Source organism: Humulus lupulus, chromosome 3 (genome assembly GCF_963169125.1).
Source record: "Humulus lupulus chromosome 3, drHumLupu1.1, whole genome shotgun sequence".
NCBI classification, from domain to species: Eukaryota; Viridiplantae; Streptophyta; class Magnoliopsida; order Rosales; family Cannabaceae; genus Humulus; species Humulus lupulus.
In genome coordinates, this window is record NC_084795.1 from 74,232,512 (window position 1) to 74,242,516 (window position 10,005).

The window sequence follows — 10,005 nt, forward strand, 5'->3', positions numbered from 1 at the left end:
TATCTGTATATCTCATGCTCCATAATAAGGCAGGTAGATAAGGAATTTATATCTTATTTAAGCAGTTAAACACATAATCACATAAATAGTTACCAAACCCTAAGTCGAGCTTGTCTTTAGCGGCGAGTGTACATGCCCAGTCAATCTTCAAGAACCCTTAAACCTAGACCACTCTGATACTAAGTTGTAATGCCCTGGATAGCCAAGACCATTACACTGTGTATTTTAAATAGTGTTGGACTTGCTAATCAAGTCATTTGGATATAAACATGTAACTATGTGTAATCAACAGAATAGGGTTTAAAAGTTTTGATCATAGGAATAGTTACTTTCATTTAAAAGCTTAAGTCTGTACATGGGATCCCAAAATAAATATTTACAAGTCATTTACAACTCCAAAGGTAATTACAACACAAGACGGCCTAAGCGGCAAAATTAGGGTTTGACTCTAGTCCCTCTTGAATCCTCGGTCATGGCGGTCGAGCAGCTGTAAATGTACACGCGGCCCCTAAAGCTCTCAAACTAATGCCTTAGCCAATATGGCCTGTGTTCCACACGCTTATTGCTAACCTTGACTCTCTTTGGCTGAGCTTTCAGATCATGTATAATCAAACATACAGTTTGCCTAACACAAAATCAGATACAGCGTATACAAGCATGCTAGTCAAGTAATCACATGCATAATTATAGTCATATTCGTTAATAGGGGCCTGAGCCCTAATTACAACCAGGGTGAAGTTTTCTTACCTCAGTTGTGAATTTCGACCCTAAGCTGCCTTTAAACCAATCCTAGCTCAAAGCTCCTTAGATTTCCAGGCCAATCCTCCTAAAAAAAAATCAAGAGCTCCCCAAAACTTCAAGAAAGAGAGAACAAGAGAGAGAGAGAGGGAATGTGAGCTGAGTGATTTACTGTGGTTCTGGTTTCTGAAGGCTTCTATATCCTAGGTCTATATAAGGTTAGGGAAAAGACTAAAATGCCCCTAGCCTCAACCTGAGTCAATTAGTGCCTCCAAGAGCAAAATCATCCTTTGCCATCATTTCCCACCAAACCTCGAACAACACTATAAACTCCCAATTAACCCCGGCATACCCAAATAATCACCAAATAACTTCCCATTACCCGATAAACCCGACAACGTACTAGAATACTAAAATACCCAGAGCCAGGTATTTGACGTCGTTGTGACTTTTTCGCTAACTCGCTCACTAGGATCGCCTCGTGCTGAATATTGCAAATATATCCACATAATTCGTATAATTACAAATATACCCTCAACGGGTCAAAATTACAAGAATGCCCTTATTAACAAAAATGGACCCATATGCATATTTAATACACACAAACATGCATAAGTATTCATATCACAATATAACTCATATATGCCACATAATCACACATATATTCAATTAAATTCAAATATTAATCCATTTATGCCCTCTAGGCACACTAATCGAGGCACTAAGCCTTATTAGTGAATCTGGGACATTACATGAGTACACTCAATGGAAAGTAAAAAGGATAAACTCCTCTCGTCTTGGCTCAAATCTTCTATGACTGAAGGGATTCTTGCATCTGTGGCTACATACACCACTTCTTCTTCTTCTGTGTGGCGTGCTCTTGAACATAAGTTCTCTAGTTAATCCAAGGCTCATTTGCTGCTGCTAAAGGTTCAACTAACAAATATTCAAAAAGGTAATCTTTCAATTTATGATTATGTTGACAAAGTTAAAATGATCTGTGACAATTTAGCTAGTGTTTAATGCTGTGCTGATGATGAAGATATGGTTTTACAACTTCTGAATGGTCTTGGACCCAAGTTTGATCTGGTGGTGTTAGGTATCAGTTCTCGTGGTGATTATTTGAATCTTGAAGAAATATAGGCATTGCTAATGGCTCACGAAAGTCGTCTTGAATGTCATCAGACAATGGCAGATCTCTCAAGTAAAATGGATCGTAATCTTACTTTTGGTGCTCCAAGAAATGGGCCCTCTGGTGGTTACAAGAACCACTCCACTTCTGGTAGGGGTGTTCCCTATGATTCTGCTTCAAGATCCAATGGTCAAAGCTACTCTCGTGATCCTCCTCCTCCTACAAGACCAATATGTCAAGTTTGCTTGAAGTTTGGTCATATAGTTGTCGTGTGCCACTACAGATTTGACAAAGCCTTCATTACTCCCAAAGTTGGAACCATTAAACCTCGGTCATATCTCACTGAGCAAGAACTTGACCATGATCCCCAGGCCTATGTCACCTCTTCGGTACCAAATTTTGGTCATGATGGTGGTTGGTATGCAGATACTAGAGAAACCAATCACGTTGCCTTTGGCATGGAACATTTGGATTCGGCAGTCCCACATAATGGCCATGAAACCTTAGCTATTGGAAATGGTAAGAAGCTCTATCTCTCACATTGGTAAAGCAACTTTTTCTTCCTCTTCTTCCTCTCCCTTACACTTAAACTGTATTCTAAAAGTCCTCGCCATTACTAAAAATCTTGTTATTGTATCCAAACTAACCAAAGACAATGATGTGCTTCTTGAATTTCACAAATCATGTTGTTTTGTAAAGGACAAGCAGTCAGAGAGTGTCTTGCCCAAAGGGAGAGTTAGAGATGGGTTGTATATGCTCGATGAGGATTCTCAAAGTTTAAAAAGGCCTTCTCGGAAGTGTAATCTAGCAACACGGTCAAAGCCAAGTTCAAACTCTTGTCTTCATTCCACTTCATTGTCCGAGTCATATTTAGTTTCTTATGGTAAAAAATTTTGTAATCATTCTATTCTTACTAATTCAGATTGTAATGATACTTCTATTAATAAAGAACAAAGTTCCACTTTCTGTATTAATTGTAACCCATATTTATACTCTTGTTATATCCATCAAGATGTCAATATATGGTATTGTAAACTTGGGCATCCTTCTTCTGCTTTATTTTTGTGTTGGGTGTTTCAAAGCTTGCTCTGAATAGGTTGTTGTATATGTTGCTTATGGGTAGCTTATGTTACTTATAATGATTTGGGTTGCTGAATATGTTGATTACTAGTTGCTTAGGAGGTTATAAATGTTGTTGAAGAGGTTGCTTAAGAGTTTCTTTATTTGTTGTACATGTTGATTATGGGTTGCTAAAGTAATAATAAATTTTGTTGCATTTGTTGATTATAATGGTTTGTAGTTGCTGAATAGGTTGCTTAAATGACAATTTATATGTTACTTATGAGGATTATGAGTTTCTTTAAGGGTTTCTAATAATTAGGTTATATTAATGATTGTGGGTTGCTGCATATGTTGCTTTATAGTTGCTTAAGTAGTTGTAAATGTTGCTATATATGCTGCATAATAAAGGCTGTGGGTTGTTGAATAGGTTGTTTCCTAATTGCTTAAGGGGTTATAAATGTTACTGAAGATGTTTCTTAAGTGTTTCTTTATTTGTTGTACAATTTGCTTACGGGTTCCTAAAGTTATAGTAAACTTTGTTGCATGTGTTGATTATAATCATTGGTAGTTACTTTATAGGTTGCTGAATAGGTTGCTTAAATGTCTCTTTATGAGTTGCTCATAAGCTTTAGAGTTTCAAGGGTTGCTCAATAGGGTTGCTTACAAGTTTTAATGGTTGCTTAACAAGTTGATATATGAGTTGCTTAGGAGCTTTAGAGTTTCAAGAGTTGCCTTTTGGGTTGCTTACAAGTTTCAATAGTTGCTTATCAAGTAGATATATAGGGTTGCTATATGATTTCTTAGGAGCTTTAGAGTTTCAAGAGTTGCTTTCTAGGTTGCTTTATGGGTTGTTTATGAGTTTCGATGGTTGCTTAGACAGTTGATTATGGGTTGCTAAAAATGGTTGCTATATGAGTTGCTTAGGAGCTTTAAAATTTCAAAGGTTGCTTAAGAGTTTGAAGGGTTGCTCAATATGGTTGCTTTATGGGTTACTTACGAGTTTCAATGGTGATTTAGCAAGTCGATATATAGGGTTGCTAAAAACAGTTGCTATGTGAGTTGTTATATGAGTTGCTTAGGAGCCTTAGAGTTTCAAGAATTGTTTTTTTTTGTTTCTTTAGGGGTTGCTTACGAGTTTCAATGGTTGCTAAAAAGAATTGTTATATGAGTTGTTTAGAAGCTTTAGAGCTTCAAGATTTGTTTTCTAGGTTGCTTTATGGGTTGCTTACGAGTTTAAATGTATGCTTAGCAAATTGATATATAGGGTTGCTAAAAGGGGTTACTATATGAGTTTCTTGTGGGCTTTAGAGTTTCAACAGTTGCTTAAGAGTTTGAAGGGTTGCTCAATAAGATTGCTTTTTTCGAGTTTCAATGGTTTCTTAACAAGTTGATATACATGGTTGCTAAAAAAGGTTGCTATATGAGTTACTTAGGAGCTTTACAGTTTCAAGAGTTGCTTTTTTGGTTGCTTTATGGGTTGCTTACGAGTTTTAATGGTTGTTTAACAAGTTGATATATAGAGCTGTTATATGAGTTACTTAGGAGATTTAGAGTTTCAATGGTTGCTTAAGGGTTTGAAGGGTTGCTCAATAGAGTTGATTACGAGTTTTAATGGTTGCTTAACATGTTGATATATAAGCTTGCTTAGGAGTTTTGATGGTTGTTTGAATGTTGCTTAAGAGTTTCAAGGGAAATGGTTACTTAACATATTACTTATTGTTAGGAAAAAATGGTTTGCCTCAATGGAAATTGATAATAATATTACAACTCTATGCAATATATTACAAATAATGATTGATTAAAAGGAGTTACAACTCTATAACTGAAAATTACAAATAAACAAAGGAAATGAAGAAGATGATGAAGAAGAAGAGAATAGTAAAATACAACTCTAAGCAAAATGTTACAAATAAAGTAAAGTGTTTGAAACAAAAGAAAAGAAAAGATTACAACTCTTGAACAAGAAATACAAGTAAAAAGAACAAGAGAATAAGAAGAAAACAATACAATAGAAAGAAGAACAGAAAAACAAGAAACTCTCACTTACACAACCTAAGTGAAGAGGGTTGGGGATCACTAACTTGAACAAGGTTTAAAACCTTTGTCCAAAAGCTTATTTCCCCCTAACTCAAGCACTAAGGGATCTCTCTCAGATATTGGAAAAGCTTTATGGAATTATCAAGCCTCAAGGTGTTTCTAGCCAAGTGCTCTAATGGATAGAAATGTTGTGTCTTTCAAGTGAGCTATAGGCTCCTATTTATAGAGTTTAAAGACACCATTTGAATTTCAAATTCCACCAACCCCCATGGCTGTTACCAATGTTTAATTGGATTAATATGGAATTAAAAATGAGATTTGGAGTTATTTGGGTTTTTTGAGCCGTTTAACAAAGATTGAAAAAACTGAAAAATTGGTCAGTTTTGGCCAGTGGCTGCAACCAGAGACATTAGTGGCCGCAGCCACTGGTCTCTGACCCATAGGCCACGGCCACCGACCAATTTCAGCACAAAAAATGTGCTGTTTTTCCAAACGGTTCCAAACCCTCCCAAATGATTTTGTAACTCCCAAAACACATTATTGGGGTTAAAATCATATCTCTAACAGCCATATCACATATGGCTTTATGAAATTCATCTCAATATTGTGTAACAACAAATTTACACAATAAAGGATAATATTTGGAAGTTACAAATTTGTAACACCAAATATGTTACATTATTTGGATATATCTCATATATCTAAATATTGTAACTCTCTATTATATGTTACAATATGTGACACACATTGTCACATTTATTTAATCTAAAACATTATATTATAATATAATATTACATTATATTATAATATAATATTACATTATATTATAAAATAATATAACACTTATTAGATTACCTGTAAGAATTATGGGTTGCTTAATAGATTCAATGGTTTGTTAACAAGTTTAAAGTGTCTTATTGTGTTGATTTACAAGTTACTTGGGAATTTCAAAGATTGTTTAACCTCATAATTTGCATATTTACTATAGGTTGTTTAAGTTGTTGTAGGTTGTGGTTGGTTGCATAAAGGTTTAATTATGGTATAATTTCAAATTATATATTCTTAAAGCTACTTTAGGTTGATTAGGTTGCATAATGAGTTTGCTTTAGTTGCTTTACCATGTTAATTAAGTTGCATGATCAGTTGTTTTATCATGTTAATTAGGATGCATAATGAATAAATTGCTTTACCATGTTGAAAATAAAAATATATACTTGATTTGTTGTTTTGGTTACAGGAACTGGATAGCATTGTAGTTATACTCCATCACAGTGGTCAACTTTGAAGCATGTGGAATACTCATTCCAAATAATTGGTTGCTTAATAATTTTAATATGGATGCTTTATATGTTGCTAATAGTTGATTTGAGACATGATAATAAATATCACTTCAAATATGTTTCATATACATTAGAAGGGAAAGTATTGTACCCTGATTTCAACACGAGTCCTTCACTCAGCTCGAGTACAGCTAGAAAATAAATATGTGGAAGAAATAACCAAGGAATCTAGTTATTATCCACGTGGATAGCTCAGTTTTCATGGTGATTATGCGAGCTAGGGATGCATAGGTTACGAAGCGTGAGCTCATGGTATTCATACGACCTCCATAGTACGAGCTTGGAGATATATTAAGCTCATGGTAACTCAAATATATTGCGTACCCGCGAATCCCCAATGACTCGGGTACTTTTATGCGATCATTTATGGCCAGTCTATAATATTTAATGTCCCAGATATTAGGGGACCATTTATTTCGTGATCAGATGATATCCTAGTATAAATGAGAATATTTTGTATTAAATGTAATAATTATGTAAATCCGTGATTGACTCACGCTGTTGCCCAAACCTGTCCATGGAATCTCTCTATAAATACTGGGAATATTGGACAGGAAAAGGGGACGATTATTCTGTAATACTGAAACTCTGCCAAAATAGAGAGAGAAAAACAGTAATAATATAGACTCGTGGACTAGGTGGATTTTAACCATTGAATCACGTAAAAAGATATGTATCTTTGAGAATTCATACCCTGTTATTTTCTTAATTCACTGTTGGCGAAAAACCGCGTCAATAGTTTGGTGCTTTCATTGAGAGGTGAGATTAGTGCTTTCATCAAAATCCCAGTCAAATCTAATCATGGTGGTCACTCGCTCAATGCACGACATTGAGATAGAACAACCTGGTGGGCAGGAGGCCCCTCATACCGCTGTTTCAAACGAGCATAGACCTGAAGTTCAGCAACGTCTGGGAAAGCAACTGGTGGGCCACGGTGATACTGGGAGTTCAGCATCATTGCCACCATATCCAAACCCAGACTACAAAACTACGGTTGAATTGGAAAATATGCAGTTAAGAAGCCATCTTGCCAAGGCAAGCAGGCAAATTGAGGAGGTCTTGGCTTGGTTACCCCTATTGCAACCGACATTAATGTAGGAAAGAGACAAAGTGGGTCTCATAAGTCCCACAGGAATAGTCGATCCAAACCAAGTCGGTCAGTCAGAATTGCCACCCCAAGCTCTGGGCCTACGACGCAAGACCGCCAAAATGATCATCATAGTGGCCTTCGGAGAGGACATCAGCAAGTCAGTCGGTCAGTTAGGACCGCAACCCCAAGTTCAGTACCTCCTTCCCCAGCGCCTCGGGGTACTCATGGAAATCCACGGGGAAGGGATGGAACAGGCTCACATAGACAAAATATTCCAGCCAACCCTCCTGCGTCACGATCGGATTGTCAAGCGCAGAGAGCTAGAAATGATGGGCCAAAACAGAGGCAGGCTAATTTAGTTCGACGCCGCCTTGTCCTATGTGGGACATTCCTTCTTATGGAGACAGCAGAAGAAATCCACCTCCATCTGCCCGTACCTATGTTCCATGGACACGTGTTGAAAATTTGAATCCTCGGCCTCCACCACGAGCTGTGAGCTTCGCAAATGGAAGTTACTGGATAGAAAGTCGTTGAAGTGGTAGGCCCGGTAGGTCTGAGGGCAATCTAAGGAATCGTCTAAGTTTGACTCAAAGCCCTCGATATGATCCACAACCTGATCTGCGTGATCGCCTAAATTCGTAGAGAAGAAATTCAGCTCGGGATGAAGGAGTCTGTTACACTCATCAAGAGCGAGGTCCTTCTGAAGTACGTGATAATGGGAATGTCCCACAAAACCAAGCTCGAATTTGGAGGGACAACAACGCGCCAAACGCGTACGATCGGATGGGAGCCGTTGAACATCCCCAGAATAACCTAGGGTCCAAGGACCAAACCCTCGAAAGGCTAGCCCAGATGGAGGAGTTGATGAAGAAGCTTCTATCAGAGAAATAGAAAGATGAGTGTGACTCAGATGATGAGCTTGAGCTTTTTGCCTCGAATATTGCGGTGGCCGCATATCCAGTGGGTTTCAGGATGCCACATTTGTCAAAGTTTGACGGAGATGGGGATCCGTCTGATCACCTGGGGATGTTCAACACCATAATGATGGCCCACAACGTTGGACCTGATCTAAGGTGCCTTATATTCCCCTCGACTCTGATCGGGCCAGCCAGGCAGTGGTTCAAACAATACAAGAGGCATTCAATCAGCTTGTGGAAGAGTTTTTCCACTGATTTCAAGAGAGCATTTAGGGCTTCCCAGGCAGCTTGGATTAAGTATGACTCATTGGCTAATGTAAAACAGCAGCCTGATGAACCGTTGAAAGCATTTCTAAGTAGGTTTGCCAATGTTGTTGCGCGCGCTAGAGATGCCGACGAAAGCTCCAAGCTCATGACAATGAGGACGAGAATTCTTGCTGGAGGCGACCTGTGGCAAGAGTTACAGAGGAAAGGAGTTAATACTGTGGATGAATTCTTGACATGAGCTCAAAGATGGGTTAACCTAGAAGAGGCGCGAGCTTCTGTCGCAGGAACAAGCCAAGTCCCTATCCAACCCGTTGGAGCAGTAACGGATGTTGCAGCTATGGCTCAAACCGTTGCCCAGAATAACCAAGGGAGAAATAATAAGAGGAAGGGAAATGGTGAGGGCGACCAGAGCAGAACAAAAAAAAAAGTCCATGGAGAAATTTAAACCAGTCTACACAACATATACTGATCTCATAGATACTAGAGAGCGCATCTTCTTAGTTAATTCTACTCGCCTTCCATGGAAGAAGCTAGAACTGCTAAAAAACTAAAGAGCGAAGAGAGATCCTTCGAAGTTTTGCTGATTCCACAATGATATTGGTCATAATACTGATGATTGTAGACAGCTGAAGGATGATATCGAGACTCTCATCAGGGCGGGACCTTTGGCCCAGTACGTCTGGAATCAAGCGACTCCCAGTCAGCCTGCTGGGCAAAACCATCCGTCAACTCCTGAACCTCCAATGAATCAAGCCGGAGCTCAGAGCCGGAGCTCAGATGAATAGGGACAATCCTCCTCCAATAACAGGAGGATATATAGCCACCATTTCAGGAGGACCTCACCTGGTAGGCACGAGCAGAGGTGCCAAGAAGAGGTACATCAATGAACTGAAGTCCCATAACGGAGTAGAGTTTGTCTCGAAACAACAATTATCAAAGCAGCAACGATTGGAGAAGCAACCAATCATTTTTACGGAAGAAGATGCCAGCCATGAACAGTTCCCACATAACGATCCTCTGGTCATAACTGTTCAGTTCACCAACCAGAGAGTTCAGAGGACACTAGTAAGCAACGGGAGTTCTGTGAATCTACTTTTTAGGTCCACCTTAGAAAAAATGGGATTGCCGGTAACCGAGCTAAGGGAAACCTCAATGCTTCTATATGGGTTTTCTAGTGAAGGTTCAGCTGCCATTGGAACGATCAAATTAGTGGTAACATTGGGTGAAGGTCCATGAACTGTCTCCAAGCTGCTTGAATTCGTGGTCATCGATTGTCTAGCCGCGTATAATGAAATTTTGGGCCGACCTGCATTGATGGCGTTTGAAGCCATAACCTCTATCCGCCACCTAGAAATCAAATTCCCCTCATCTTCGGGAATATGCACTGTCAGAGGCGATCAGCTCACTGCCAGGGAATGCTTT